The sequence below is a fragment of the Callithrix jacchus genome, chromosome 8 (genome assembly GCF_049354715.1).
Source record: "Callithrix jacchus isolate 240 chromosome 8, calJac240_pri, whole genome shotgun sequence".
Lineage (NCBI taxonomy): Eukaryota > Metazoa > Chordata > Mammalia > Primates > Cebidae > Callithrix > Callithrix jacchus.
The window spans coordinates 60,248,877-60,276,554 of NC_133509.1; the positions used below are offsets into that span (position 1 = coordinate 60,248,877).

Genomic DNA, 27,678 nt, shown 5'->3' on the forward strand with positions numbered 1-27,678 from the left:
CTCTCTCGTCTCCCTGTCATGTCACTCTCTCTCTCTCATCTCCCTGTCATGTCACCCTCTCTCTCTCGTCTCCCTGTCATGTCACCCTCTCTCTCTCGTCTCCCTGTCATGTCACCCTCTCTCTCTCGTCTCCCTCTTATGTCACTCTCTCTCCTCTCCCTGTCACTCTCTCTCCTCTCCCTGTCTCTCTCTCACTCTCTCTCATCTCCCTGTCTCTCTCTCTCTCTCTCTCGTCTCCCTGTCTCTCTCTCTCTCTCGTCTCCCTGTCTCTCTCTCTCTCTCGTCTCCCTGTCTCTCTCTCTCTCTCGTCTCCCTGTGTCTCTCTCTCTCTCGTCTCCCTGTCTCTCTCTCTCTCTAGTCTCCCTGTCTCTCTCTCATCTCCCTGTCTCTCTCTCTCGTCTCCCTGTCTCTCTCTCTCTCTCGTCTCCCTGTCTCTCTCTCGTCTCCCTGTCTCCCTGTCTCTCTCTCGTCTCCCTGTCTCCCTGTCTCTCTCTCGTCTCCCTGTCTCCCTGTCTCTCTCTCGTCTCCCTGTCTCCCTGTCTCTCTCTCTCTCGTCTCCCTGTCTCCCTGTCTCTCTCTCTCTCGTCTCCCTGTCTCCCTGTCTCTCTCTCTCTCGTCTCCCTGTCTCTCTCTCTCTCTCTCGTCTCCCTGTCTCCCTGTCTCTCTCTCGTCTCCCTGTCTCCCTGTCTCTCTCTCGTCTCCCTGTCTCCCTGTCTCTCTCTCTCTCATCTCCCTGACTCCCTGTCTCTCTCTCTCTCTCTCGTCCCCCTGACTCCCTGTCTCTCTCTCTCTCTCGTCCCCCTGACTCCCTGTCTCTCTCTCTCTCTCGTCCCCCTGACTCCCTGTCTCTCTCTCTCTTTCGTCCCCCTGTCTCCCTGTCTCCCTCTCTCTAGTCCCCCTGTCTCCCTGTCTCCCAGTCTCTCATCTCCCTTTCTCCCTCTCTCTCGTCCCCGTCTCCCTGTCTCCCAGTCTCTCGTCCCCCTGTCTCCCAGTCTCTCGTCCCCCTGTCTCCCAGTCTCTCGTCCCCCTGTCTCCCTGTCTCCCAGTCTCTCGTCCCCCTGTCTCCCTGTCTCCCAGTCTCTCGTCCCCCTGTCTCCCTGTCTCCCTCTCTCTCGTCCCCCTGTCTCCCTGTCTCCCTCTCTCTCGTCCCCCTGTCTCCCTGTCTCCCTCTCTCTCGTCCCCCTGTCTCCCTGTCTTTCTCTCTCTCGTCCCCCTGTCTCCCTGTCTCCCTCTCTCTCGTCCCCCTGTCTCCCTGTCTCCCTCTCTCTCGTCCCCCTGTCTCCCTGTCTCCCTCTCTCTCGTCCCCCTGTCTCCCTGTCTCCCTCTCTCTCGTCCCCCTGTCTCCCTGTCTCCCTCTCTCGTCCCCCTGTCTCCCTGTCTCCCTCTCTCTCGTCCCCCTGTCTCCCTGTCTCCCTCTCTCTCGTCCCCCTGTCTCCCTGTCTCCCTCTCTCTCGTCCCCCTGTCTCCCTGTCTCCCTCTCTCTCGTCCCCCTGTCTCCCTGTCTCCCTCTCTCTCGTCTCCCTGTCTCCCAGTCTCCCTCTCTCTCGTCTCCCTGTCTCCCAGTCTCTCGTCTCCCTCTCTCTCGTCCCCCTGTCTCCCTGTCTCCCTCTGTCTCGTCCCCATCTCCCTCTCTCTCGTCCCCCTGTCTCCCTGTCTCCCTCTCTCTCGTCTCCCTGTCTCCCTGTCTCTCTCTCGTCTGTCTCCCTGTCTCTCTCTCTCTCATCTCCCTGTCTCCCTGTCTCCCTCTCTCTCTCTCGTCTCCCTGACTCCCTGTCTCTCTCTCTCTCTCTCGTCCCCCTGACTCCCTGTCTCTCTCTCTCTCTCGTCCCCGTCTCCCTGTCTCCCTCTCTCTAGTCCCCCTGTCTCCCTGTCTCCCAGTCTCTCGTCTCCCTTTCTCCCTCTCTCTCGTCCCCCTGTCTCCCTGTCTCCCACTCTCGTCTCCCTGTCTCCCAGTCTCTCGTCCCCCTGACTCCCTGTCTCTCTCTCTCTCTCGTCCCCCTGTCCCCCTGTCTCCCTGTCTCCCTCTCTCTCGTCTCCCTGTCTCCCTGTCTCCCTCTCTCTCGTCTCCCTGTCTCCCTGTCTCTCTCTCGTCTCCCTGTCTCCCTGTCTCTCTCTCGTCCCCCTGTCTCCCTGTCTCTCTCTCGTCCCCCTGTCTCCCTGTCTCTCTCTCGTCCCCCTGTCTCCCTCTCTCTCGTCCCCCTGTCTCCCTGTCTCCCTCTCTCTCGTCCCCCTGTCTCCCTGTCTCCCTCTCTCTCGTCCCCCTGTCTCCCTGTCTCCCTCTCTCTCGTCCCCCTGTCTCCCTGTCTTTCTCTCTCTCGTCCCCCTGTCTCCCTGTCTCCCTCTCTCTCGTCCCCCTGTCTCCCTGTCTCCCTCTCTCTCGTCCCCCTGTCTCCCTGTCTCCCTCTCTCTCGTCCCCCTGTCTCCCTGTCTCCCTCTCTCTCGTCCCCCTGTCTCCCTGTCTCCCTCTCTCGTCCCCCTGTCTCCCTGTCTCCCTCTCTCTCGTCCCCCTGTCTCCCTGTCTCCCTCTCTCTCGTCCCCCTGTCTCCCTGTCTCCCTCTCTCTCGTCCCCCTGTCTCCCTGTCTCCCTCTCTCTCGTCCCCCTGTCTCCCTGTCTCCCTCTCTCTCGTCCCCCTGTCTCCCTGTCTCCCTCTCTCTCGTCTCCCTGTCTCCCAGTCTCCCTCTCTCTCGTCTCCCTGTCTCCCAGTCTCTCGTCTCCCTCTCTCTCGTCCCCCTGTCTCCCTGTCTCCCTCTGTCTCGTCCCCATCTCCCTCTCTCTCGTCCCCCTGTCTCCCTGTCTCCCTCTCTCTCGTCTCCCTGTCTCCCTGTCTCTCTCTCGTCTGTCTCCCTGTCTCTCTCTCTCTCATCTCCCTGTCTCCCTGTCTCCCTCTCTCTCTCTCGTCTCCCTGACTCCCTGTCTCTCTCTCTCTCTCTCGTCCCCCTGACTCCCTGTCTCTCTCTCTCTCTCGTCCCCGTCTCCCTGTCTCCCTCTCTCTAGTCCCCCTGTCTCCCTGTCTCCCAGTCTCTCGTCTCCCTTTCTCCCTCTCTCTCGTCCCCCTGTCTCCCTGTCTCCCACTCTCGTCTCCCTGTCTCCCAGTCTCTCGTCCCCCTGACTCCCTGTCTCTCTCTCTCTCTCGTCCCCCTGTCCCCCTGTCTCCCTGTCTCCCTCTCTCTCGTCTCCCTGTCTCCCTGTCTCCCTCTCTCTCGTCTCCCTGTCTCCCTGTCTCTCTCTCGTCTCCCTGTCTCCCTGTCTCTCTCTCGTCCCCCTGTCTCCCTGTCTCTCTCTCGTCCCCCTGTCTCCCTGTCTCTCTCTCGTCCCCCTGTCTCCCTCTCTCTCGTCCCCCTGTCTCCCTGTCTCCCTCTCTCTCGTCTCCCTGTCTCCCTGTCTCTCTCTCTCCCTCTCTCTTGTCTCCCTGTCTCCCTGTCTCTCTCTCTCCCTCTCTCTTGTCTCCCTGTCTCCCTGTCTCTCTCTCTCCCTCTCTCTCGTCTCCCTGTCTCCCTGTCTCTCTCTCTCCCTCTCTCTCGTCTCCCTGTCTCCCTGTCTCTCTCTCGTCCCCCGTCTCCCTGTCTCTCTCTCGTCCCCCGTCTCCCTGTCTCTCTCTCGTCCCCCGTCTCCCTGTCTCTCTCTCGTCCCCCGTCTCCCTGTCTCTCTCTCGTCCCCCGTCTCCCTGTCTCTCTCTCGTCCCCCGTCTCCCTGTCTCTCTCTCGTCCCCCGTCTCCCTGTCTCTCTCTCGTCCCCCTGTCTCCCTCTCTCTCGTCTCCCTGTCTCCCTGTCTCCCTCTCTCTCGTCTCCCTGTCTCCCTGTCTCTCTCTCTCCCTCTCTCTCGTCTCCCTGTCTCCCTGTCTCCCTCTCTCTCTCGTCTCCCTGTCTCCCTGTCTCTCTCTCGTCTCCCTGTCTCCCTGTCTCTCTCTCGTCTCCCTGTCTCCCTGTCTCTCTCTCGTCCCCCTGTCTCCCTGTCTCCCTCTCTCTCGTCCCCCTGTCTCTCTGTCTCCCTCTCTCTCGTCCCCCTGTCTCCCTGTCTCCCTCTCTCTCGTCCCCCTGTCTCCCTGTCTCCCTCTCTCTCGTCTCCCTGTCTCCCTGTCTCCCTCTCGTCTCCCTGTCTCCCTGTCTCCCTCTCTCTCGTCTCCCTGTCTCCCTGTCTCCCTCTCTCTCGTCTCCCTGTCTCCCTCTCTCTCGTCTCCCTGTCTCCCTCTCTCTCGTCTCCCTGTCTCCCTGTCTCCCTCTCTCTCGTCTCCCTCGTCTCCCTGTCTCTCTCTCTCTCTCGTCTCCCTGTCTCTCTCTCTCTCTCTCGTCTCCCTGTCTCCCTCTCTCTCATCTCCCTCTCTCGTCTCCCTGTCTCCCTCTCTCTCATCTCCCTCTCTCGTCTCCCTGTCTCCCTCTCTCTCATCTCCCTCTCTCGTCTCCCTGTCTCCCTCTCTCTCATCTCCCTCTCTCTTCTCCCTGTCTCCCTCTCTCTCATCTCCCTCTCTCGTCTCCCTGTCTCCCTCTCTCTCATCTCCCTCTCTCGTCTCCCTGTCTCCCTCTCTCTCATCTCCCTCTCTCGGCGCCCTCTCTCGCTCTCTCGTCTCCCCGTCTCTCTCTCTCTCGCTCTCTCGTCTCCCCGTCTCTCTCTCTCTCGCTCTCTCGTCTCCCCGTCTCTCTCTCTCTCGCTCTCTCGTCTCCCCGTCTCTCTCTCTCTCGCTCTCTCGTCTCCCCGTCTCTCTCTCTCTCGCTCTCTCGTCTCCCCGTCTCTCTCTCTCTCGCTCTCTCGTCTCCCCGTCTCTCTCTCTCTCGCTCTCTCGTCTCCCCGTCTCTCTCTCTCTCGCTCTCTCGTCTCCCCGTCTCTCTCTCTCGCTCTCTCTCTCGTCTCCCCGTCTCTCTCTCTCGCTCTCTCTCTCGTCTCCCCGTCTCTCTCTCTCGCTCTCTCTCTCGCCTCCCCGTCTCTCTCTCTCGCTCTCGTCTCCCCGTCTCTCTCTCTCGCTCTCGTCTCCCCGTCTCTCTCTCTCTCTCTCTCTCGTCTCCCCGTCTCTCTCTCTCTCTCTCGTCTCCCCGTCTCTCTCTCTCTCTCTCGTCTCCCCGTCTCTCTCTCTCTCTCTCGTCTCCCCGTCTCTCTCTCTCTCTCTCGTCTCCCCGTCTCTCTCTCTCTCTCGTCTCCCCGTCTCTCTCTCTCTCTCTCGTCTCCCCGTCTCTCTCTCTCGTCTCCCCGTCTCTCTCTCTCATCTCCCCGTCTCTCTCTCTCTCTCTCTTGTCTCCCCGTCTCTCTCTCTCATCTCCCCGTCTCTCTCTCTCTCTCTCGTCTCCCCGTCTCTCTCTCTCATCTCCCCGTCTCTCTCTCTCTCTCTCTCGTCTCCCCGTCTCTCTCTCTCTCTCGTCTCCCCGTCTCTCTCTCTCTCGTCTCCCCGTCTCTCTCTCTCTCGTCTCCCCGTCTCTCTCTCTCTCTCTCTCGTCTCCCCGTCTCTCTCTCTCTCTCTCTCGTCTCCCTGTCTCTCTCTCTCTCTCTCTCGTCTCCCTGTCTCTCTCTCTCTCGTCTCCCTGTCTCTCTCTCTCTCGTCTCCCTGTCTCTCTCTCTTTCTCTCTCTCGTCTCCCTGTCTCTCTCTCTCTCTCTCTCTCTCTCGTCTCCCTGTCTCTCTCTCTCTCTCTCTCTCTCTCTCTCTCGTCTCCCTGTCTCTCTCTCTCTCTCTCGTCTCCCTCTCTCTCTCTCTCTCTCTCTCTCTCGTCTCCCTGTCTCTCTCTCTCTCTCTCTCGTCTCCCTCTCTCTCTCTCTCTCTCTCTCTCTCGTCTCCCCGTCTCCCCATCTCTCTCGTCTCCCTCCCCCGTCCCTCTCGTCCGTCTCCCTCCCCCTCTCGTCTCCCTCTCCCTCTCATCTCTCTTCCTCCCCCACCCCGCCCCTCTCCTCACTCTGTGCCCAGGCTGGAGTGCACTATCAGGATCTCAGCTCACTGCAACCTTGACCTCCCAGGTTTAAGCGATCCACCTGCCTCAGCCTCCTGAGTAGCTCGGACGACAGGTATACACCACCACACCTAGCTAATTTTTAGATTTTTTGTTGAGATGTGGTGTCCCTATATTGCTCAGGCTATTCCTGAACTTTTGGGATTAAGTGATTTATTCACCTCAGCCTCCCAAAATTCCGAGATTACAGGCATGAGCCAGCATGCCTGGGTTTGTTTGATTTTTAATAGCAGCTTTAGTAAAGTGGGTTTGCAGGTTTGTTGTTGTTTTTACAAATGGTAATGCTATCTATGACTCAATTTTTTTTTCAATGACAAAATATTTAATAAATAATTGATGCGTCCTTCCAACCTTATATAAATCAGTGAGGAGCAGGGACTAGTTTGTTTAAACTAGCAGAGTTTGAATTGTTCAGCTGAGATTTAATTGAGAGACTTAGTTGTTTAAATCAGAGTTCCCTCCCACGTAGCAGTTTATGATTAGAGCCAATGATGTGACCCGGTTCATCTGAGGACACTGAAGTGATCTGCCACAGACCCATAATGAGCACTGACTCTGGATGGGTTAAAGATCAGGACAAGGTTGAGACTTCAATATCAAGAGTTCAAAGCTAAGTACAATTGGAATAAAAACAAAGCCAGCCAGGGATCACGCCAAAAGGAACCCTGATGAGTAGCTTCAAACACAGGCCACTGTCCAGGACTTGCTTTTCTGGGTTGGCATGTACATGGTGTCTGAAATTACCAGGCTCATTTGGAGTTCCAAGGAAGAGACTCAAGTACTTAATAGGTATCTAATGATTAGAATATATAAATAAACCTCCCTAGTAAATGACTTAATAGTTTGAATTTCAAGAATCATATAGAACACTTGGAGATAGAAGGAATCCTAAAGTATCACCCAATTCAACTCCCACATTTTACAAATGAGAAAACTCATTTGCCAAGAAATCAAATAATAGGAAACCTGCAATAAAACCCCAGGCCTCCTGCTTCCTAATCCAATGCTCTGTTGTTTCACAGTAGGAATCGTGGATTACAGTATTTCTTGCTGCCTGGATTCTGCCAAGTGTTCTACATGCAAATACATTTCTTTTCCTTTTACCCTATAGTTCTAAGAATTACAGAGAGGTGAGAATCAAAATGGAGGTGAGGTGAAGAGAGTCTAGCAGAAAGAGCAAGAGATCTGGTTAAAGTTATTCAGAAATGTTTGTGCTCCAGAATCAGGTTTTTGAGAGGGAGTCTTGCTCTGTCGCCAGGCTGGAGTGCAGTGTTGCAATCTGGGCTCACTCCAACCTCCACCTTCTGGATACAAGTGATTCTCCTGCCTCAGCCTCCTGCATAACTGGAACTACAGGTGTGTGCCACCACTCCCAGCTAATTTTTGTATTTTTACTAGAGACGGGATTTCACCATGTTGGCCAGGATAGTCTCGATAATCTCTTGACCTTGTGATCCACCTGCCTCGACCTCACAAAGTGCTGGGATTACAGGCGTCAGCCACCGTGCCCAGCACAGAATCAGGTCTTCTTTATCTTGCTTCTTTCTAATTACCTCTACTCTACACAGTTTTTTTCCTAAAATTCCCAAGTTTAGCAATTGAAATTCTCCTCCTTGGCTTTGCTGTGTGCCATGGCTAAGGACATTGTTAAACAATGCTCTGTATCAGCCTAGCAGGTAAAATTATGATTTCAGTAATTTAGGTTTAAGAAACTTACTATATAAAGTAATTCATTTATAATATGTAGAATTTTCTCAATTCTCTTTCTGGAAGTGCTTATTCTATTGATATTTTAAGTAGACTAGAACAGATGATTTAAAATTATTTGAAGAATGAGGTGTGCAAATATGAAGTGTAAACATAAATGTCTTTTAACACTTTATGTTAAAGTCAATGGAGGGAAACTTGCTACTTGGAATAAAAAGATAGATACATCAATTAAACATAGGAAAGACACCAGTAGTAACACAAGGAGAATGCAATAAAGATAGTAAAGAGAAAGAAAACAAGGCCAAAGAAAACAAGGGCATTTTACCAATACCACAGCAAGAAAAGAAATATCAGAGAGAAAATAGGTCCACTAATAAATGAAGAGCATGAAATTAATGAGTCTAAAATGGTAGAGATAATGAACTCATTTGTAAAATCGGTCCTTAACAAGAAAAATGAAGATAGGAAGTTTCAACAATTAAGTAGTAATGAAAATCTTGCAAAAATAGCTGTTGACAAACAGGAAAGAAAAGGCCAATTCTATTTTGGGTTGGATCAAAAGAATTATTCCATGGCTAAGAAGGAATTTATTATGTCCATGATGATGTACCTACAATCTTATGCCAAGTTTGTGGCAATTGTGATCAGCTTTATTCTCACATTTACAACTAAGCAGAGAGGAAGAACTTATGGAGGTATCATTTGTCAGGTTTATACATGTGCAGAAAGTGGTAGATATGCCTAATTGGGCAGAAGAGGAAAGGTTGTTTCTGTACTGGTGCTACCCTCCAAGCAGCATCGGTGAGCATGGTGCTGTGCTGTTAGGAGCTGAAAATGTGTCTTACAACTGTAAAATGTGCATTGATTTTATTTGAATTAAAAAGGTGTAACTTGAAATTTTGATAATCTTAGAAAAAAGCAACAGAAAGCAAAGTAGGATGACATCATGATAGATTATATCATCTGCCCTATGAATACCTCTTCCTACTCGATTATAGAAGTTATATGACTATGAAACATACTTAGAAATACAAATAGTCCTTTATTATGGTTCCACATGAGTTTCTAACTTTACAAGGCTGCAAAGTGATACACATTCTGTGGAAATTATAGTTCAAATATTAAAATTTGATCTTTCCCTGGGATTAGTGATAAGAAGTATGATATTGCTCACTAGTCAGTGACACAATTATGAGGGTAAACCATCAGTGCTTTGTACTATATCATGGTGCCAGATGATTTTGCCCAACTGTAGGCTAATGTAAGTGTTCCAAGCATGTTTGAAGTAAGCTGAACTTTGATGTCAGTAGGTTAGGTGTGTTAACTGCATTTTTGACTTAAAATATTTTCGACTTACAATGGGTTTATCAGAACGTAAGCCCATCATAAGTTAATGAGCACCTCTACTTGATATCCTTGCATTATCAAAGCTTCATTGCTTTTTCCTGATGTACCCAAGATAAATCGGATATTAGTAATGCTTAAGAAAAGATTATGCCTTTATGGTTTTCTTTCTCAAACTCCAATACCATGCATGAGACTGGGGCCTCCCTAGTAAAGAGCAACAGAGAAAGTATAGACACTGGCAGAACCTCCTGGCAATGTGTAGAATGCCATGGCCCCCTCAATAGTCTTTCTCCTCCCTCCCACCTGAAATTCTTGGACTATGTTTTTTTTTTTTAAAGAAGTATACATATAAGATGACAATGTCAACAGGAACAGAATGTATGCTATATAGAAATTAAGCATGTTGGCCATTTTTTCTTTTCTCTCTCTGTTGTCCATGCTGGAGTGCAGTGGTGCAATGACAGCTTACTGCAGCTTTGATCTCCTAGGCTGAAGCAATTCTTCCACCTCAACCTCCTGAGTAGTTGAGACCACAGGCACACCACCACACCTGGCTACTTTTTGGTTTGTTGGTTTGTTTGTAAAGAAGGTATCTCACTACTGGTATTGACCTGCTGGTCTCAAGTGATTCACCCATCTTGGCTTCTCAAAGAGCTGGGATTACAGTCATGAGCCACTTCATATGACTAATAATTTTTAATTGATTAAACAAGTATTTATTAAGAGTGTGCTATATGCCACATTATTAGTCTGTTTTCAAGCTGCTGATAGAGACATACCCAAGACTAGAGAAAAAAAAAGAAGTTTAATGGGACTTACAGTTCCACATGGCTGGAGAGGTCTCAGAATCATGGCGGGAGGCAAAAGACACTTATTATATATGGCAGCAGCAAGAGAAAATGAGGAAAAAGCAAAAGCAGAACCCCCTGATACACCCATCAGATCTCATGAGACTTATTAACTATCCTGAGATAGTACAGGAAAGACTGGCCCCTATGATTTAATTACCACCTCCTAGGTCCCTCCCACAACATGTGGGAATTCTGGGAGATACAATTCCAGTTGAGATTTGGGTGGGGACACAGCCAAAATATATCACCAAGGAAGACCTGAAAAGGGATGGCTGAGATTTGAGCCAGTATGTAATCGAAATGAAGAAGTCAGCTTTTCCCCAAATCTTAGAAAGACTATCCATGCAGAGGAAACAGCAAGCAGGAACAACAAAGACTTTAAGGCAGGAATGAACTTGAATCTGAGACTTTAAAGAAGAACAATGTGGTTATATCATGCTAAGTGCAAGAGGAGAATGCCCACGATGACACAGGAAAGATAGGCAGGGATTATCAGGCAGGATTTTGTAAGCCATAACTAGTTTGTATCGTAGGCTGAGTGCAGTAGAAACCACTGGACTATTTTAAAGTAAATCACAATGCTGTTGTTTTGAAAATTAGTCTCATTTTAATAAACAAGGCTGACTGCCTTCTAATTCAAGGGCAGGAAATAAATGTTTTAGATTAAAATTTGAGGGGAGGACTCAAGATGGCGCCGTGAGAACAACCCAGGATTGAAGCTCGCGCTGGACGCACAGAGAGGGTGAGTCGGGGAAGCATTTCCAGATGGATCTTAGTTGCCCACAGAACGGGGAAATTCCCAGGTATAAAAGAGACGCGGGACGCCAGGCAGAGGTCTCCGCTGGCGTAGCCGGCAGCCGGTGTGGCTCCGGCCAGCGCCGGAGCGCAGAGGCACTCCACAGCGCTCCATACAAAAGCGCACTGTTACGGGTGCCCTGTTGAACCGGCAAACTAAGACCCGAGAGGGCTGAACTTGAGACTGAACGGGTCTTGAACTGTGACCCAGCCCAGGAAATCCCAGGGACTCAGCGTTTGGGGGAGCGCAGTGCGACAAACAAAACGGCGATTCCAAATGCTCCCGGTGAATAGGTTTTTTTTTTTAAAGTGCAGCTCTGCGGGGGAGGGGCGTCAGCCATTACCAAGGCAATCAGCCCCTACTGAGGTACACGCCCATGCCGCTGCCAAGGCAACCCAGTAAAACAGACAGACTCCCGCAGGGCGTAGCCCAAGGCAACAGGGTGGAGACCACAGCAGAAGGGCGGAGCCTGCAGGAAAAGGGCGAACCTCACACCAGCAGGGCGGAGCCTCGGCAGGCAAAAAGTGACTAGACTGCCTCCTAGCTGGGCAGGACAGTGAGGCGGACACTCACAAGGAAAGCCCCAACCCCCCTCCAGACAGAGCATCTGAGGAAAAAAAAGGGGTTCTCTTACGAGTTAGGTTGCAGCAGAACTAAACATAGCAGCTTAGCAGCCCTGAATGAACAACAGAGCTCAAAGCTCAGAAATTGAGCTCCTACAGACTGTCTCCTCAAGCAAATCCCTGACCCCTCTATATCCATAAGACTGACATTCGGCAGACATCATCCTGGGACAAAGATAGCAGAAAAAGAAACTGGTAGCATCCCTTGCTGTTCCGCAGCCGCTACAGGTGCACCCCAGACAAGCAGGGCCTGGAGTGGACCTCAGTGGTCGTACAGCGAAGGGGCTAGACTGGTAGAAGGAAAACCAACTAACAGAAATACTCCATCATCAACAATCTGGGTGTCCACTCAGAGATCCAATCAAAAAGTCAGTAACTACACAGACGACAGGTGGATAAATCCACAAAGATGGGAAGAAACCAGTGCAAAAAGGAGGAAAACACCCGAAACCAGAACACCTCGCCACCTAGAAAGGACCAAAACTCCTCACCAGCAAGGGAACAAAGCTGGACGGAGAATGACTGTGACGAAATGATGGAATTAGACTTCAGAAGGTGGATAATGAGAAACTTTTGTGAGCTAAAAGAACATGTTTTAAATCAACGTAAAGAAACTAAGAACCTTGAAAAAAGATTTGAGGAAATGATAACAAGAATGGATACCTTAGACAGGATTATGAATGAATTAAAGGAGCTGAAAAACACAATACGAGAACTTTGCGAAACATGCACAAGTTTCAATAGCCAAATTGACCAAGCAGAAGAAAGAATATCAGAAGTCGAGGATCAACTCAATGAAATAAAACGAGAAACCAAGATCAGAGAAAAAAGCACAAAAAGGAATGAACAAAGTCTCCAAGAAATGTGGGACTATGTGAAGAGACCTAACCTACGATTGATAGGTGTACCAGAATGTGATGAAGAGAATGAATCCAAGCTGGAAAATACTCTGCAGGACATTATCCAGGAAAATTTCCACCACCTAGCACGACAGGCCAACACTCAAATGCAGGAAATAGAGAACACCACAGAGATATTCCGCAAGAAGAGCAACCCCAAGGCACATAATCGTCAGATTCAACAAGGTTGAAATAAAGAAGAAAACACTAAGGGCAGCCACAGAGAAAGGTCGGGTCACCCACAAAGGGAAGCCCATCAGACTCACAGCAGATCTCTCGGCAGAAACTCTACAAGCCAGAAGAGAGTGGGGGCCAATATTCAACATCCTTAAAGAAAAGAACTTTCAACCCACAATTTCATATCCAGCCAAACTGAGCTTCAGAAGTGAAGGAAAAATAAAATCCTTTGCGAACAAGCAAGCACTCAGAGATTTTGTCACCACCAGCCCTGCTTTACAAGAGCTCCTAAAAGAGGCATTACACAAAGAAAGGAACAAGCAGTACCAGCCATTCCAAAATCACACTAAATGCTAAAGAGCATCAACATAATGAAGAATCTACAACAACTAACAGGCAAAACAGCCAGCTAGCATCAAAATGGCAGTGTCAAACTCACACATAACAATATTAACCCTAAATGTAAATGGACTAAATGCACCAATCAAAAGACACAGACTGGCAAATTGGATAAAAAGCCAAAACCCAGCAGTGTGCTGTATCCAGGAAACCCATCTCACATGCAAGGATACACAAAGGCTCAAAATAAAGGGATGGAGGAAGATTTACCAAGCAAATGGAGAGCAAAAGAAAGCAGGAGTTGCAATCCTCATCTCTGATAAAATAGACTTTAAAGCAACAAAGATCAAAAGAGACAAAGAGGGCCATTACATAATGGTAAAAGGATCAATACAACAAGAAGAGCTAACGATCCTAAACATATATGGACCCAATACAGGAGCACCCAGATACATAAGGCAAGTTCTTAATGACTTACAAAGAGACTTAGACTCCCACACAATAATAGTGGGAGACTTTAACACTCCACTGTCAATATTAGACAGATCAACCAGACAGAAAATCAACAAGGATATCCAGGGCTTGAACTCAGACCTGGAGCAAGCAAACCTGATAGACATTTAAAGAACTCTCCACCCCAAATCCACAGAATATACATTCTTCTCAGCACCACATCATACCTACTCTAAAATTGACCACATAATTGGAAGTAAAGCACTGCTCAGCAAATGCAAAACAACTGAAATCATAACAAACAGCCTCTCAGACCATAGTGCAATCAAGTTAGAACTCAGAATTCAGAAACCAACCCAGAACCGCACAGCTTCATGGAAACTGAACAACTGGCTCCTGAATGTTGACTGGATAAACAACGAAATGAAGGCAGAAATAAAGAAGTTCTTCGAAACCAATGAGAACGAAGACACAACATGCCAGAATCTCTGGGACACATTTAAAGCAGTCTCTAGAGGAAAGTATATAGCAATAAGTGCCCATATGAGAAGAATGGAGAGATCCAAAATTGACACCCTATCATCAAAATTGAAAGAGCTAGAGGAGCAAGATCAAAAAAACTCAAAACCCAGCAGAAGACAAGAAATAACTAAGATCAGAACTGAACAGAAAGAGATTGAGACACAAAAAACCCTCCAAAAAAAAAATCAATAAATCCAAGAGCTGGTTTTTTGAAAAGATCAACAAAATAGACAGACCACTAGCCAGATTGATTAAAAAGAAAAGAGAGAACAACCAAATAGATGCAATAAAAAATGATAAAGGGGAAATCACCACAGATTCCACAGAAATTCAAACCATCATCAGAGAATATTACAAACAACTCTATGCACATAAACTAGTAAACCTGGAAGAAATGGATAAATTCCTGGACTCATGTGTCCTCCCAAGCCTAAACCAGGAGGAAGCTGAAAGTATGAATAGACCAATAACAAGGGCAGAAGTCGAGGCAGCAGTTAAGAGCCTACTACACAAAAAAAGCCCAGGTCCAGACGGGTTCACAGCCGAATTCTACCAGGCACACAAAGAGGAGCTGGTACCATTTCTTCTGAAACTATTCCAAATAATCCAAAAAGAAAGAATCCTACCCAAATCATTCTACGAGACCAATATCATCCTGATACCAAAACCTGGCAGAGACCCAACAAGAAAAGAAAACTTCAGGCCAATATCCATGATGAACATAGATGCAAAAATCTTCAATAAAATATTGGCAAGCCGACTGCAACAGCAAATCAAAAAACTTATTCATCATGATCAAGTAGGATTCATCCCAGGGATGCAAGGCTGGTTCAACATACGCAAGTCTATAAACGTAATTCACCACATAAACAGAACCAAAAACAAAAACCACATGATTATCTCAATTGATGCAGAGAAGGCATTTGACAAAATTCAACAGCCCTTTATGCTAAAGACCCTAAATAAACTTGGTATCGATGTAACGTATCTCCAAGTAATAAAAGCTATTTATGATAAACCAACAGCCAATATCATACTGAATGGGCAAAAACTGGAAGCATTCCCTTTGAAATCCGGCACTAGACAAGGATGCCCTCTGTCACCACTCCTATTCAATATAGTACTGGAAGTTCTAGCCACAGCAATCAGGCAAGAAAAAGAAATAAAGGGTATACAAATAGGAAAGGTGGAAGCCAAATTGTCTCTATTTGCAGACGACATGATAGTATACCTAGAAGACCTCATCTCCTCAGCCCAAAAACTCCTGAAACTGATAAGCAACTTCAGCAAAGTCTCAGGATATAAAATCAATGTGCAAAAATCACAAGCCTTCCTCTACACCAATAACAGACTTAAAGAGAGCCAAATCAAGAATGAACTGCCATTCACAATTGCTACAAAAAGAATAAAATACCTTGGAATACAACTCACAAGGAACGTAAGGGACCTCTTCAGGGAAAACTACAAACCACTGCTCAATGAAATCAGAGAGGACACAAACAGATGGAGAAACATTCCATGTTCATGGTTAGGAAGAATTAATATCGTGAAAATGGCTATACTGCCCAAAGTAATTTACAGAATCAACGCTATCCCCATCAAGCTACCATTGACTTTCTTCACAGAACTGGAAAAAACCACCTTGAACTTCATATGGAACCAAAAGAGAGCCCGCATAGCCAAGTCAATTCTAAGCAAAAGGAACACAGCGGGAGGCATCACACTACCGGATTTCAAACTATACTATAAGGCTACAGTAATCAAAACAGCATGGTACTGGTACCAAAACAGAGATATAGATCAATGGAACAGAACAGAGGCATCAGAGGCAACACAACATAGCTACAACCATACAATCTTTGATAAACCTGACAAAAACAAGCAATGGGGAAAGGACTCCCTGTTCAACAAATGGTGTTGGGAAAACTGCCTAGCCATGTGTAGAAAGCAGAAACTGGACCCCTTCCTGACACCTTACACCAAAATTAACTCCAGATGGATTAAAGACTTAAACATAAGACCCAGCACCATAAAAACCCTAGAAGGAAATCTAGGCAAAACCATCCAGGACATAGGAGTAGGCAAAGACTTCATGAACAAAACACCAAAAGCATTGGCAACAAAAGCCAAAATAGACAAATGGGACCTAGTGAAACTCCACAGCTTCTGCACAGCAAAAGAAACAGTCTCTAGTGTGAATCGGCAACCAACAGAATGGGAAAAAATTTTTGCAGTTTACCCATCTGACAAAGGGCTGATATCCAGCATTTACAAAGAACTCAAACAGATTTACAGGAAAAAAACAAACAAGCCCATTCGAAAGTGGGCAAAGGATATGAACAGACACTTTACGAAAGAAGACATATATGAGACCAACAATCATATGAAAAAATGCTCATCGTCACTGGTCATCAGAGAGATGCAAATCAAAACCACATTGAGATACCATCTCACGCCAGTTAGAATGGCGATCATTAAGAAATCTGGAGACAACAGATGCTGGAGAGGATGTGGAGAAAAAGGAACACTTTTACACTGTTGGTGGGAGTGTAAATTAGTCCAACCATTGTGGAAGACAGTGTGGCGATTCCTCAAGGCCTTAGAAATAGAAATCCCATTAGACCCAGCAATCCCATTACTGGGTATATATCCAAAGGACTATAAATCGTTCTACTACAAGGACACATCCACACGAATGTTCATTGCAGCACCGTTTACAATAGCAAAGACCTGGAATCAACCCAAATGCCCATCGATGATAGACTGGATTGGGAAAATGTGGCACATATACACCATGGAATATTATGCAGCAATCAGAAATGATGAGTTCGTGTCGTTTATAGGGACATGGATGAATCTGGAGAACATCATCCTCAGCAAACTGACACAAGAACAGAAAATGAAACACCGCATATTCTCACTCATAGGCGGGTGATGAAAAATGAGAACACATGGACACAGAGAGGGGAGTACTAAACACTGGGGTCTATAGGGGGAAAAGGGGAGGGCCAGTGGGAGGGGGAGGTGGGGAGGGATTGCCAGGGGAGAAATACCAAATGTGGGTGAAGGGGAGAAAGCAAACAAAACACACTGCCCTGTGTGTACCTACGCAACTGTATTGCATGCTCTGCACATGTACCCCAAAACCTAAAATGCAATAAAAAAAAATAAAAATAAAAATAAAAATAAAATTTGAAAATATACTAAATAAATAAAAACTTTACATGCAAAATAAGGAATTACTGCATGTTGGAGAAACTCTGTTCTAAACACATGGTATCTGAGAAGTTGGTAGAAGATTTTGGAAGGGGTCTTGGATTTAGGACTAAATCTACAAAAATGCCTCAGCTACCCTGGGTGGCGAGTAGCCACATGGAGGTAAAGTAGTAGATGAGTTTCACGAGAAAAAAAGATTAGGGACTATTGTACTAAAAACAACAGTAGCCCTCCCTTTAGGAAGAACTGATGAAGTTCTTTCTGTATTTGCCATTTTCAATGCCAGAATTCCTCCTTATAAAAGAGCACAACAGAAGAATACCTTTTTGACTATTCCAAATAATTCTCAGGCAGGGTAATATCCACATGTAATTTGAGAAGAACCAGTGTTCTAGAAAATAAAATGTGGCCTGGAGCAGCAAAGTGAAAAAAGAATTTTGTCTCTTGTTGAGGGTGAACTTGATCCCAGATTCACTAGTGGCAAGCCCCTTTTTGGAACATCCTACAGAAGATCCTGTGGAGTCAGAAGGAGTAAAATACCACTTGCCAGAAGAGATACTAGCATACTGAGAATACAGCTGGCTGGGGTGCCAAAAGAATGCATATGTAAAATATACTAATGAGATAAGTTAAGAAAAAGAATCAGAAACAGAAGAACCACGTTATTAACAACTAGAAAACTACAGAGACACTTAGATAAGTAGAGAAAACAAGGAGGTGTAAAAAGAAGAGGGGGGAAAACAGAAAAAGATAAATGTATACAGTTTTGATGACAGAAGATAAAACACACCTCTTTAGTGTCTTTGTGCTTGAACTCTGCTTTAGAAGAAACATATTCCAAGTATAATGCATGCTTCTGCAGACTGAGTTAAAAGGCTGTTGCCACAGGTATTCAGAAGTGTCTGACTTTCTGTTGAAACTACAACACCCTGCAAGGAAAGGAGTATTTAGTGCTCACAAAGATTTTGCTTTTTCAAGAAACAGTAATCAGTCTGTGTATGTAATTTGGAGAGTAATGTAAATTCAGATAGGGCTTGTTTATAATTGGGTACTAATATGGGAGTTTGTGCTAATGAAAGAGTCAAGAGGGAGCCGGAGGCTGCTTTAATGGATGGTTTGTAATAGTATTAATAGGCAAATTTGCTGTGTCTTACAATTACTAACATGTAAGCCATTGGTTGGTTTCTAAAGGCTTATTTTTCTACGGCATCTTTTTAATCATGGTACACTGGTAGTGAATTGGCCTAGGTTTAGTAGGGGGATGGATTCATGAGGTAGTTATTTCTTTCTGCGAGTAGAATGTCTCAAGAAACAGGTGCCCTAGGTGATGCCAAATATCACTACACAGAGCAGTAACAGCAGAGGGTAATTGCCTGTGTAAATGAGAGGCAGTGGAGAGATGGTAACCCTGGGGCTGCATTACTAAGGCAGCTTTCATGCACATAAGGGTCACTGTTTCTTGCTCTCTGCCTTGCCCTTGGCCAGAAGTTTGGAGCCCTGATCTTGGGAAAAAAAAAAATGGAATGAAAGTTGGAATTCAGTAAAGGTAGGTGATGCAGTGTAATAGTAAAAGCACAGAATTGGAGTTATAAATACTTGTGCTGGAATTCTAGCTCTGCTATGGACTATTCTTGCCTGTGTGAATAAAACACTCTGAGCTTCAGCAATAATACAGGGATAAAAATACACATCTCCTACTATTATAAAGTTTAAATATATTAATATGTAAAGCACTCAGCTTCAGTTCCTAGCTCATAAGATCAAACGATTATTTTTATTATCAACACTTCAGAAGGTTTTAGATGTTTCACTTTAAAATCTAGAAAGTGTACTTACCAACATATATGAATCTAAAAAACAAAGTTGAACAAAAAGAGCAAGCTATAAATGACTGTAATAAAAAGCATGATAAAATGTTTATAGACACTGGAAAAAAAAGCCCAAAATACTAGCATGTATTTTTTTTAGAGACTAGAGAAATAAATGGGGATGATAAATCCCAAATTCAGGACTGTGTTTCCTTCCACAGGAAGATGAAAGAAAGAAGGCAAGAGGCTATACAAAGTTCATCAGAGAAGTACATGTGATGGGGTGAGGCTTCCGTGGTCTATGAAATGTGTCATTTCTTAAGCCTAGTTGTGAGTATATGGGTACACACTATTTATTATCTCTCTTCACAGGTCAGGTAAATTTTAAATTAATTTATTCAGTTTTTTAGTTCCATTTCCTCCATGTTGTACAAAACAGAAAAATTAACACAGCACTAATATACAGTTTGCCAATATTTAATAATTTATAGATACCTGCGTGTACATTATCTCATGGGACCTATAAGCATCAAAACATTTAGACTGCGTAGTATAGTAGGAAAAAAAAAAAAACAACACAGCTTTAGGTTTTTTCTAAAAGCTTGGGTTTGGTGACTGAAGCCATGTGATCAGTCAATGTCCTTGTTCTTAATGATTTTTGCTTCTTAATCTTTAAAACAATAATAATGCTTACTTCATAGGGAGATAGTGATAGTTGCATAAAATAGCCCATTCATCAGCATATAGAGGCTCTTAACTAATATAAATTCATCTCATACTTAGCTTCCAGGATCCCATGAAGACACTATGCTATGCTGCAGTTGTTTTTATGGGTAAATTAATTTTGGAGTATTTTCACATGACAAGAGGCTGCAAAATATAGTCTTTTTAAAAATCATTAGAGCACAGGTCCTGTGGCACTAAAAAAATCTAAAGGGGGAAAAGGAAGTGGAGATTCAAGGATGGGCTAGAGTATCATTACTAACATCATTTAGAAAGACTTAAACTATTATTTTGCTTATGTGATATTCATGTCCTGACCAACAGAGTCACGAATAGAGAAGTATTAAATGTAGTTAAATTAACAGATAAAATAAAAATCACATGAGAAAATACGGTAGCAATTCTAATTCTGAAACACAGGATTCATTTCCTTTACTCTGAGAAATCTTCCTAACTCAACAGGATGCTAGCACCAGAGAACTTAACATAATAGACCTAAATTTTCTTTCACTTGAGCCATTTCCCCATATCTTTTTCCGTCTTTCTCTCCCTTTCTCTCTCATTCCAAGAGCTTAAGAACTTAGCTGCTTTTAATCCTGGACAAAGAAACACAGTGGATAAGAAATCATTTGAACCTGAAATACTATAACAATTATTAGACAATCTCTATGCTAATTAAAGTATAACCTACAAAAAAAGCAAAGGAAAAGTAAAGGTAAAACCATGAGTCAGAATCTGGTTCATAAAACAGGTGACCTTTAGCTATGCCTCACTGGCATTTTCTCCTCACAAAATATGACCACTTATATAAGACACCATGAAATTACGTACTTGTTATAGTTAGTTTTGCTCTTTGCAAATGGAACTGCTCAAACAAGAAATTAGAATAATGTTTTGTATCTAAGTGCATGCTTTTTAAAAGAACCTAAAAGTACGTTAAAATTTTACTGCTGAGATATGACAATGAGAATAGAGAATTTAAACATACATAAGCATGTGCACATATAGAAACATATGTATCTTTTCCTCTAAGCTGCTTTTGTAGAAAGTAAAAAGAAACTGGTATGTTGACTTTTGCCCTGCTAATTGGAGTGATACTGCAGACACCCCACCAAAGGTCACCTTCATTCTATGTTTTCATCTGTGAGCCTTCAACGTTTATAAAAGTTAGAGCAAAAGATAATAACAGTGCATTTTCTTTTTAACTAGTCTTTTAATCAAATATGTTTTTTCTAAAAATGTTTCCAGGTTCTCCAAATCTCCATTTGAGTATCATTAGAATGACACTGTATGTTCTTCCAACAATCCCTGTTTTGACTTCTGGTTTCTAGTCTGGTTTATAAGAAGATTAGAAGTTTCAACTCAAGTTAAACAAGAAAAAAATTAGAAAAAAAATAACATTTCTTCTTGGATCTATCAAAGAAATGAGATTACTGAACAAACTGTTGACCCCAAAATTGGAGAGCAGCAGGCAGATTCAGTGAATCATAACCTCCCAGAACAGACAGCTATGAGCAGAAACCTCAGCACGAGCCAGTCCTAGAGTAGGAAAACCTGAACTCTAATTTACAAATTGGTGGAGGCTCAGAGAGGACACATCTGAAAGTTAAAAATTCCAGGGGTGCCCAGTCACCAGGGAGCTCCTACATTTATATGAGTATCACCTCCAGGAGTTCTACCGGGTTCTCAAAGAAAGTATCAAAAAATCCTCTCTTGCTTCCAGGAGAAGGAAGGGAAAAATGAACCATTTAAAAATATGTATAGAGTATTTTGTTCTTAACAGGACCTACCCTCAGGAGAAACTATTTTACCAAGCCTAACCTGACTAGGGGAAGGGAAATAGCCAACTGTATCCTCCCTCTCTCCATCCTATCCCACATGCTGCAGAGAAAAACTGAGAAGCACTGATAAAGTTCATCATTCAGGAGCACAAATTAACCAACAGATGGAAACCTGATCATGGATTTATAGAATATTTCCCTTCCTCTTACATTGCTAAAAGCCTGTTTACCACAGTTTCTTTTACCCAGCACATTATATCACCTTTCAACAAAAAATTTACAAGCCACTAAAGGCAAAAACACAGTTTTGAGTGATTGACAAACATCAGAACCAAAGTCAAATATGGCAGTAATGTTGGAATTATCAGACCAGGAATTAAAACAAATTATGATTACTATGCTAAGGACTTTAATGGAAAAAGTGGGCAATATGTAAAACAGATGGATAACTTCAGCAGAGATGGAAAATCTAAGAAATATGCTTTTAAATGATCAAAAAGACATTGAACAAAATTAAGCCATTATAACAGAAATGAAGAATACATTTGATGGACTCATTACTAAAATGGACACAGCTGAAGAAAGACTCTCTGAGCCTCAGGATATAATCACAGAAACTTCCAAAACTGAAAAGCAGAGAAAACAAAGACTGAAAAATAAAAATAAAACAAGACCACAATACAATATCCAAGAAATGAGGACAGCTACAAATGGTATAATATACACATAATAGAAATACTAGAAGAAGACAGAGAAAGGGACAAAAGCAGTATCTGAAACAGTAACAACTGAAGATTTCCCTGAAATTAATGCCAGACACCAAAGCACAGGTCCAGAAAGCTCAGAGAACACCAGGCAGAATAAATGCCCCAAACACAACCTATGCCTACGACTATCATATTCAAATTTTAGAAAATATATATATTGAAGAATCCAGAGGGAAAAAATACCCTACCTAAAAAGAGAAAAATAAGGATTAGAGTCAACTTCTCTGAAGTCATGCAGGCAAAAGGAGTGACGTGAAATATTTAAATGTTGAGAGAAAAACAAACAAAAACAAAAACACCAAACTAAAATTCCACACTTGGCAAAATTATCCTTTAAAATTGAAGGAGAAATTAAATATTTTTCAGACAAAAATTAAGGCAATTTGTTACCAATAGATATACTTTGCAGGAAATGTTAAAGGTTTTCAAAGATAAGGAAAATAATATAAGCCAAATTCAGATCTACATAAAGAAATGAAGATCATTGGATAATGAATAACAGATAAAAACTTATTTTTATTTTTAATTGCTCTAACAGATAAATTCAAAATAATAGCAACAATGTGTATATATATGTACATATGTATCGTATATATGTATAAATATATACGAGGGTTTTTTTCCAAAGATTTCATCAAAAATGTTTATTACCAAAATAAATTTTGAAATTGCACTAAAATAAACTCATTTTAACTTGTTATAAGCATGTCTGAACAGGATCTACTTAAAGGCACTGAGAAAAAAATACATACTTTGATAAACTGAAGCAAGAATAAACATCAAATTGATGGTGAAGTTTGGGTGAAAGAAATGGTGAAATCATTGATCCTTTATGAAAAGCTTATAAGACCAGTGCCCCAAATAAATCAGTAGTTTATAACTGAACACATTTTAAGAAGGCACAGCAGTTTGGAAGGTGAAGTTTGCAGCAGCAGATCATCCCAATTTTCCAGGAAAAAGAAAATAATCTTTTTCATTGAAGAGAATTGATGATTAGCACCAGAAACAAGAGCCAACATTACAAATGTCTTGATTGCTCAAATTAAATTTTTTAGAGTTGAACCAAACTTTCCACTCAATCAATCCCAAAACTGCTGTGCCCATAACTGCTGTAGAAAAGAGTAGAGCTTTCAATGAAAATTTTTAACAAGGGATCAAGATCCTGCAACATTTCTTCAAACAATCACAACAGTAGATAAAATGTGGTTTTTCCAGTACAATCCTGATGATAAATGCAATCAAAGTAAGGGCTACCAAGAGGTCAAAGTGGTTCAGTCAAAGCAAAAGAAAACCAGTCAAGAGCAAAGGTCATGACCACAAATTTTGGGGATGTTTAAGACATTTTGTTTGTTGACTCTCTGGAGGGCCCAAAAATCATAACACCTACTTATTATGAGAGTATTTTGAGAAAGTTAGCAAAAGCTTTCTCAAATGCCCAAAAAACTTTACCAGACAGGTTTTCTCCATCATGACAATGCTATTGGTCATTCATCAGATGACGACCTTTTGTGAGTTTCTGTGGGAATTCATTAGGCATTCCCATACATTTCTAACTTTGCTCCTTCTGACTTTTTGTTCTCTAATCTTAAAAAAATCTTTAAAGGATGCTCATTTTTTCCTTCAGTTAATATGGTACAAAAAAATTGCATTGATCTGATTAAAGTCCCAGGATGCTCAGTTCTTTCAGGATGAACTAAATGGCTGGTATCAGTTATGAAACTGTCTTCAGCTTAATGGACTTTTTGTTGAGAAATAACATTTTTTAATCTTTTAGTTCCATTTTCCACAAAGTTTCTGAAGTCCCCGTGTGTGTGTTTGTATGATTATGTACAAGTGAAATGAATGACAGCAATATAGAAATAACAAGGAGAAATTAATTTTTTATTACAAGGTACTTGCACAGTTGTGAAGTGAGATAGCGTTAGTTTTTTTTTTGAGATGGAGTTTCGCTATTGTTACCCAGGCTGGAGTGCAATGGCACGATCTCAGCTCCCCACAACCTCCGCTTCCTGGGTTCAGGCAATTCTCCTCAGCCTCCTGAGTACCTGGGATTACAGGCATGTGCCACCATGCCCAGCTAATTTTTTGTATCTTTAGTAGAGACAGGGTTTCACCATGTTGACCAGGATAGTCTCGATATCTTGACCTCGTGATCCACCCGCCTTGGCCTCCCAAAGTGCTGGGATTACAGGCTTGAGCCACCGCACCCGGCCGAGATAGTGTTAGTTGAAAATGAACTTGAATTACCTGTAGATGTATTTTTCAAACTCTAGGTAAATCACTAAAAATATTTAAAAAGTATAATTGATACACTAAGAGGGTAAATGGAATAATGTATAATGCTCAAACTACAAAAGGCAGAAAGAGTATAATAATAGTAAAAAAGAGGGGCAACCAATAGAATAGAGAAACAAATATTATATATATATTAATTCAATGGTATCAAATAATTTTAAACATTAATGGTATATATACCATTATTGAAATTGAAAAACAGATTGTCAGTAATCAGAAAACAAACTGGCCAGGCATGGTGGCTCATGCCTGTAATTCCAGCAGTTTTGGAGGCTGAGGCAGGAGGATTGCTTGTACCCAGGAGTTAAAGACCAGCTTGGGCAACATAGTGAGATCCTGTTTCTACAAAAATGAATTTAAAATTAGCCAGGCATGTTGGCACATCCCTATAGTCACAGCTTCTTGGAAGGCTGAGGTGGGAGGATCACTTGAACTTGGGAGACTGAGGTGGCAATGAGCTATGAGTGTGTCACTGCACTTCAGCTTGGGCAACAAAGCAAGATCCTGTATCAAAAAAAAAAAAAAAGAAAGAAACTAACTTTGAATATAAAGATACATATCAATTACAAGTTAAGGGATAGAGAAAGATATACCATACTAACACTAATCAAAAGTGAAAGTAGCTGTATTAATTTCAGACAGAAGGAACTTCAGAGCAAGGAATGTTATCAAGAATAAAGGGAGGCATTTCATAATAATAAAGAGGTTAATAACTCAAGACATAACAATCCATAACATATATGTGCTTAACAACAGGGTATCAAAATACATGCAGCAAAATAGAACTGCATAGAAAAATGAATAAACTTACTATTATAATTGAAGACTTTAACAGCCCTCTATCAGAAATGAACAGATCCAGCAGTAAGAAAATTAGTAAGGACATAGTTGAACTCAACAGTACCATTAATCAACTGAATATAATTGACATCCACAGACTATTTCATCCACCAACAGTAAAATACATATTCTTCTCAAGCTTATATAAAACATTCATCAAGATAGATCACATTCTGGATGGTAAAACACACCTGAACAAATTTAATAGAATAGAAATTATGTATTTTCTGCTTTCAGACCACAATGGAATTAAATTAAATATCAATAACAGATAAGTATTTTGAACTTTTTCAGATATCTGAGATTTAACACTCTTCTAAATAATATGGGTCAATAATGAAATATCAAGAAAAATATAAAATTATAAAATAAAAATAGAAACTCAATTTGTCAAAATTTGAGGGATTCAAGAAAGCAACGCTTAGAGGGAAATTTATAGAAATACATTTTTCAGAAAAGAGAAAGATCTAAAAATTTATCTTTTAAGTTTCCTCCTTAGGAAATTAGAAAAAAATTCAAAGCAGAAGAAAAGAAATAATCAAAATTAGAGCAGAAATTATTGAAATTGAAAACAGAAAACCAACAAAGAATTTTTTTTAAAAGCTAGTTTTTTGAAAAGATCAGCAAAATCAGTAAGTCTTTAGCTAAGCTAAGGGGGGGAAGGAAACACAAACAGCTAATATGACAAATGAAAGACTGGATTATAAATCCCCTTGATAATGAAAAAATACTAAAGAGAAATAATAAATAACGTTATGCCTACAAATTTGATTATGTAAATGAAATGGACCAATTCTTCAAGAGATGCTATCTACCAAAACTCACCCAAAAAGAAATAGATAATATGAATAGGTCTGTATCTATTTCAGAAATTGAACAAATAACTTCCCAAAACAGGAAGCACCAGGCCCAGATTAATTCACTGACAAAATTTCCCAATTATTTAAAAGAGATTATACAAATTCTCTACAATTTCTTCCAAAAGACAGAAGAGAGGAAATACTCCCTAACTCATTCTTTGAGGCCAACATCACCTTAATATCTGAAACATACAAAGACATTATCAAAACACAAAATGAAAAAAGATAAATATCGCTCATGAACATAGATGCCAAAATACTCAACAAAATATTAGCAAATCTAATCCAACCATATATAAAAAAATATATATCACAATCAATGGAGATTTATCCCAGGCATAAAAGGTTATTTAATACTCAAAAATCAATTAATATAATCCATCACATCCAAATGTGAAAAAAATTACATAATATCAATAGGCATAAAAAAAGTATCTAATAAAATCTAACATTCTTTATGATTAAAAACTCAGCAAACTAGGAATAGAGGGGAACACTTCCCCAACTTGATAAAGAATCTCTGCCAAAAAAAAAAAAAATCCTAGATCTAGCATTATACTTTATATTGAGAAATAAAAGCTTTCCCACTAAGATCAGAAGCAAGGGAAAATCCCTTCTCACCACACCTCTTTGGTATTGTACTGGAATTCTTAGCTAGAGCAGTAAGACAAGAAAGGGAAATAAAAGGTATACAGATTGAAAAAAAGAAATAAAACTTTTTGTTTATAGAAGACATGATTGTCTATGTAGAAAATCAGAAAAAGTCAAGAATGAAACTACTGGAACTGATGGAAATAATAGCAAACTTTGGGAGATAGGTTAGTATATAAAAAGTCAACCACTGTCTTATATACCAGCAATGAATATGTGGAATTTTTAATTAAAAACACATTATAATTTATATTATCACCTTCCTCAAAATGAAATACTTCAGCATAAAACAAAATGTACAGATCTATATGAGAAAAACTTCAAAACTCTGATAAAATATTTCAAATAAAAACTACATAAATGGAGAGAGAGTTAATGTATCAGAATAATCAATACCGTCAAGATGGCAGTTATCTCCAAGTTGATTTATAAATTCAACACAATCCCAAAACACCGGCAAGTTATTTTTTGGATATCAACAAACTTATTCTATAGATTTTTTGGAAAGAGACAGAATAGCCAGAACAAGATTAGAGGACTGACATCACCCCATGGAAGAATAGACAAATAAATTAATGGAACAGAATAGAAGGCCCACAGACAGGTCCATACCAATATATTCAACTGATCTTTTACAAAGGAAAAAAATGCCATGGAGCAAAGCTAATCTTTTTGATAAATGGTTCTGGAAAAGTAACATCCACATGCAAAAAATTGGATCTATACACAGACTTTACACCCTTTGCGAAAGTTTACTAGAAGGGAATCATAAACCTAACTATAAAACACAAAACCATAAAATTCCTAAAAGATAATATGAGATAAATGAAGTGACCTTGGGTATGGTGATGGCATATAACACCAGAAAAGCACAATCTATTAAAGATATCATTGACAAGCTGAACTTTAATAAAGACTTTGCTCTGTGAAAGACAACATCAAAAGAATAAGAGAAGCCACAGACTAGGAGAAAATATTTACAAAAGACACATCTATTAAAGGACAGTTATAAAAATGTTTTTTTTTAATGTATTTGTCCAAAATATACAAAGAATTCTTAAAACAAAAATAAAAAAAACAAAATGGACAA

General features: G+C 42.2%; 1 long non-coding RNA gene across 1 annotated transcript in view; it reads left to right on the forward strand.

Moving 5' to 3' along the window:
* LOC103795698 (uncharacterized) overlaps positions 1-27,678 on the forward strand; it is a 174,553-nt gene that overhangs the window by 83,397 nt on the left and 63,478 nt on the right. The window contains exon 6 of the long non-coding RNA XR_013521690.1: positions 18,893-18,954. This is a non-coding gene — a long non-coding RNA (uncharacterized LOC103795698). The remainder of the gene's footprint in view (positions 1-18,892; positions 18,955-27,678) is intronic.